Raw genomic sequence first — 5,311 nt, forward strand, 5'->3', positions numbered from 1 at the left:
CATGCTAAGTCCTTGGCCCTGTTCCTGGTACACAGTCAGTGCTCAATAATGACAGCTGAGGTTCAGATCCCAGGTCTGGCTGGCCCCAGAGCCCATTTTCTCTTCCTATTACCGCAGGAACCTTGATAAAATGGACACATGATATTGTCTTAGGTTTGAAAATGTAGATGTCTCCTTGCAAGATACTGACGGATGCTATTTCTGATTGAGCAAGTGTGTGCTATTGGTGGGAGCTCCACCAGGCTGCTGACCAGGCTAGGATCACACAGAAGTGCTCAGGGTTCATAGCCAGGCTACATGAGCCCACATCCAAGCTAAGCCACCACCGTCAGTAACCACTCTGCAGTCTTGGGTAGTTTAGTTACTGTGATGTTTGAATCTGAAATGCCCACATAGGTTCATGTTCTGAGCTTGTGTTCCCAAGCTGTTGGTGTCACCTGAGGAACCCATTGGTGGGGCCTAGATTATAGGGCCACAGTCACTACGAACAGCCCTTTGAGGGCTATCCTCAGCCATGGTGAACTGATCAGATCTCCCAGCATGGTGGAAATATCAGAAAACCATGAACCAAAATAATCCCTTCCATCCTCAAATTGCTTCAGTCAGGTATTTTGTTGACAGCGATACAGACCCAGCTCCAGCCGACCACGCTGTGACTCCAGTTTGATATAACAGGCCAAGATGGTGACATTGCCTGCCTGCTATGTGGTTGAGGAGAAATGAGTTCATACATGCAAGTGCTCAGTGAGTGCTGGCTTTTCTGTCTTTAAATGTGTGTATATGTATATATGCATGCATAACAGAGAGACAGACAGACAGACACACACACACGTACACACAGAATGAGCTTGTGCACATGTGTGATATGTGCTTGTTGGTGCTCACAGAGGCCAAGAAAAAGCGTCAGATCCCTGGGAGTTGGGGTTACCGGTGGTTGTGAGTCAACCCAACACAGGGGCTGGGAAACAAATTCTGGGTCTTTACAAAAGCAATGTGTGTGCAATTAACCAGGAGCCACTTCTCCAGCCCCTTCAAATGCTGGCTTTTATTATTACCATCCTTTAATCAACACGGAGTGGGAACATGGTCAGAATTTTACTGCCAAAGGTTGAATTATAGGGGTTCTGAACTACACTGAGAGACTATGTGGTAGACATCAGGAAGACGTTTCTGGAATTACTGGATGTCAAATGCAGGCACAAGGAAGAAAAGGAGATGAGCTATCTGGCAGTGGAATAAAAGAGGTGTGTTGTAGCCAAGAAAAGCACCAGAATGGGGTCAGCGGACCTGAGTTCCCCTCCAGGCTTAGCCACTAGCTACCTTCAGGACCTGGCCAGGCACAAACTCCTTGGGAATCAGTCCCTTCAACCATAAAATGAGACAGTTGACTCAAGTCCATTTGTGTATAGAGAGTTTTGAGGTGTTTTTTTTTCTTTTAAACAAATGTGTATCTAACACTCATGTACCAGGCCTTGGGGACATATGAAAGGGAAAGCAACTGTCATTCATTTTGTGAGGAGGACACAGACAGGAAGTAACCCCACAGAGAAGTAGTTACCCATGGTGGCTAGAGCCCCGGTGCACCAAAATGGAGGGCAACAGGAAGTCAGATGGGCCTCGAAGGCCCCTCTGAGGAAGCGGCCTTTGTACTGATTCTGGGTCAGATATGTGGGAGAACATTTTAGGGAGACCTCTGTCACAGGACAGAGGAGGAGAATGACGGCCTAGGCGACAGGTAGGCATGTCACAGCAGAGAGGAAGGGAGGCTAGAGAGGAGAGATGGGAAGAGCCGGCTACCCAGGGTCCGTGTGCAGGAACAGTATGTGGGTTTCCGTGAGACACTGCGGGACGGCTTAGAAGGCAGCTTAAGCATGAGACAGCCTCATCTGTGTCAGCCAGCTTTCTGTTGCTGTTACAAAAGAGCCGACGGGAACCCACTTGAAGGAGGAAGGACTCACTTGGCTCATGGTTTCAGTCCGTGTTGACTGGCTCCATTGTTCCTGGACCTGTCCTAGAGCCAAGCTGCTCACCTCCTGGTGGGATTATGGTGGGAACAGGATTTATCTTCAAGTGAATGCCAACAGTGCCACTTCCTCCTGCCAGGCCCCGCCTCCCAGAGTTTTCATCGCTTCTCAATGGTCGGTCCATTCAGTCAAGAACTCTAATGGCTTCATGCATTAACAGCCCAGAGCCTCCACAATCCAATCATTTCCCCCAAAGCTATCCCTTTGAACAGTATAGCTCTCAGCTTTCAGCGAGAGTCTTTGAGGGACACCTACAAAGAGCTAACTACAGCAATCTGTTTTCACAGTTTGACACACAGTCTAGCTGGGAGTGAAGACCTGCAGACTGTAGCCAGAAAGCCACTACTGCAGGGGAACGGTTGTCAACTGAGGGCTGCGACAGGGTCAGAGGTGCATGGGGACTGAGATACTATCCGTGGAGAAGGTTCAGAGCAGAAGCGAATCAGCCAGGGAAAACCATCATAAGTAAGCCCTTCGCTTGGACTCAAGAAGTTATCAGGCTCTGCGGTGGTTAGACAGCTGGAGAATCTCAGCAGCTTACAACATAGCTTACTACCCATTCCCACCAGTGCCAGAGTTGCTTGGGAGTCTTTATTTTCAGGATCCACTGGGAGGAAGCAGCCGCAAAGGGGAAACCAGCAGAATTCTGGGAGGGCACCTAAAACGACGTGTCTTGCCACATGTCATTGGCTAATCAAAGTCATGTGGTCAGGTGTCAGTCAAGGGGTAGGGCTCTGCACTTTGCCCATGGTGTGCGGAACAGAATCCTCCACAAACTGCAAACCCAAAACTCAGCTGAGAGCGGAGCCTAGCAGTTAATGTCAGTCCACAAACCCAGCTAGTAGAGCCCAAGGTAGGGTGGGGAGTGGGGAGGAGGGAGCGGCTCACCGGTCTGGTGCTGTCTATAACGTCCTTTCACCTTTTCCCAGCAGGGCCTGGGATCAAATGCTTCTTGAAGGCTGGGAACAGGACTCTCTGGGGGTGTCATGTCTCAGGTTTGCATTTATGTGCAGTTTAGCTGCTTAGAGGGGTGGGGGTGGGGCAGGTATACTAGGTACCAGAGAGCATCCAGGTTAACTTCCCGCGAGGAAGAGGCGGTCACCTGAGCCTATCCTCTTTGTCCGCTCCTTTTAGTCCAGCTGCCAAGTTCTTGCGGACGAACCAGTCCCCCACCCCCTTCTTTGTTCTCTCTCTTCTGCTCCAGGCTCAGGTCTCCAGGGCCTCCGGGAAGGTCAAGTGCTGGTTGCCTACTTTGGTTTTCAGACATCAAAAAATGGTTCACCGGGTGAACAATGGCCTGACCATCTGCGAGATGTTAACTGCATAATGGAATGTAACGCGAAGGGCTTTTAAAAACACGAAGAGAGATTTTATTGTAACTAATCGTGATGGATGACGAGTGTGGTCACACTTGGGTCGTAAATCTTTGTGCCAAGCCTGGGCCAAAAAAAAAAAAAAAAAAAAACCCACCAACGAACTCGGGAGTTCAGAGACCCTTGTCCTCAGCCATGGGCAAATCACATGGGAAGGGTCTTGGAACCTCATTTGCATCTGTACCTTCTGCGGTGAAGTCATTGGCTGCCTCCGCTTGAGTGATAGGCTGCCAGGGGGCTAGGTCCTCTTACCTCAGTTCCCAGGGGTGGGCTCCAAGGAGGACTGAAGCAGGAAGGGGCTGGACAGAGCCAAATTTCCTCCACCCTCTACCCCATTCTTCTCCTATTTAATTAAAGAGAAAAGGCGGTCGCAGATCTGGGCAGGCTCTCCGTGGCAAAGTTCACGGGCAATAAGCGTCTCTTATTAGCCACGTGGCTTTCTCATGGAGTTTGTGGATGTATCAGTCAAGGTTTGATGACTATGGCTGCCGGTAGCAGGAAGGCTGGACAGAAGTTAGCACCTTCTGCTATTCCAAGGCCCAGGGAAAGACACCTAACCTCTGTGCCTCGGCTTTCTTCTTTGTCTTCTACTAAGTGGGTATAATATAAGTAAACGGGTTTTGTGATGCCATTTATATCTCAAAGCACTTGGCAGGACATTAGGCTATACTATTTTTTCACTCAAATTGGAATTTTTAAAAAAAACCAATTCAAACTATATACCAGACATCATGTTTTTACCCCTGGAAAGACAACAGTAAAAAAAAAAAAAAGTCGGGGAGGGGTGCAAAGAAATGAGAAAACTATGTGGGTCTCACTTTCAAAATACAGGTATGGCTTGGCTCTTGGTTCCTCTTACTTCCTCCCAGTCCAAAAGCTGAAACGAGAGGACTAGAGTTCAGTTCTTTATATATGCAGGTGTTATCACCTGCACCAGCCCCTCCAAAAGTCATGTACCAAAAACCACAGCATCACAGAGTCATCCCAAAGTGACTTTGGGATGAAATTAAATCAGGAGGATGGAGTCCTCTTGAACAAGATTAGCATCCTTACAATGGAGTCTCCAGAGAGCTGCCTGTCTCTTTTGTGGTCTGGGTACTAAGAAAGAAGGTGACACCAAGTCTGCCAGTGCCCCGAGCTTTCCAGCCTCCAGATCAATGACAGTAAGAGTGTGTAAGACCTGAGTGTGGGGGTGTTGAGCCCCCAGAACAGTGGGGGCTGTGGCAAATGATCACTTTGGAAAGCTATTTAGAGAGAACCTTCCTGTGGGTCTTTATCAGTTGTTTTTTACCTTGTTTAATATCATACAGACCCCCAACTCAGAACATTACTGACATTGAGGAAATGTCATCTTCAAGGCAAGGGGGTCAGTCATCAGACAGAACTAAGATGAAGGTCACAGAGAAGTGTGCTGAGTGCTGTTGGTTCCCATGGCTGAGCCCTTCCTCCTCTTCTTCCTCCTCCTCCTCTTCCTCCTTCTCTTCCTCCTCCTCTTCCTCCTCTTCTACATTCTCCTTCTCCTTCTCTTTCCTCTTCCTCTTCTTTCTTTTCTTTTTCCTCTTCTTCCTTTCCTTCTTCCTCTTCTTTCTTGTGTTTTGCTCCTCCTCTTCTTCCTCCTCCTCCTCCTTCTCTTCCTCCTCCTCGTCCTCTTCCTCAGATCCTCCTGCCTCTGTCCCCCAAGTGCTAGGATTAAAGCCATGAACCACCACAGCCTGGCAAGCCCTTCTTTAATATTGAGGAATTTCCCAGTTCTTCTCGGGGTTCCTCCATCCTGGCATCTGTAAGGGTGGAGCCACTCTGGGACTGTTTTCACTTCTGTTTCCTCAGTTTCTGGAAATACTTTACAGTTTGAGGACATTCAGTGAACTATTTTAAGGTCTCTACTGTAACTACAGATTGTTTCTTAAACTTTTT

At 48.4% G+C, this 5,311-nt stretch overlaps 1 long non-coding RNA gene across 1 annotated transcript; it reads left to right on the forward strand.

Moving 5' to 3' along the window:
* The first annotated feature begins 2,786 nt into the window (after nt 1–2,786).
* Nucleotides 2,787–3,489, forward strand: LOC114639484. Its single transcript, XR_003714014.1, has 3 exons — nt 2,787–2,877; nt 2,957–3,019; nt 3,229–3,489. It is a non-coding gene; the product is annotated as an uncharacterized LOC114639484 (long non-coding RNA).
* The last annotated feature ends 1,822 nt before the right edge of the window (nt 3,490–5,311 follow it).

Source organism: Grammomys surdaster, unplaced genomic scaffold (genome assembly GCF_004785775.1).
Source record: "Grammomys surdaster isolate TR1022 unplaced genomic scaffold, NIH_TR_1.0 125739, whole genome shotgun sequence".
NCBI lineage: Eukaryota > Metazoa > Chordata > Mammalia > Rodentia > Muridae > Grammomys > Grammomys surdaster.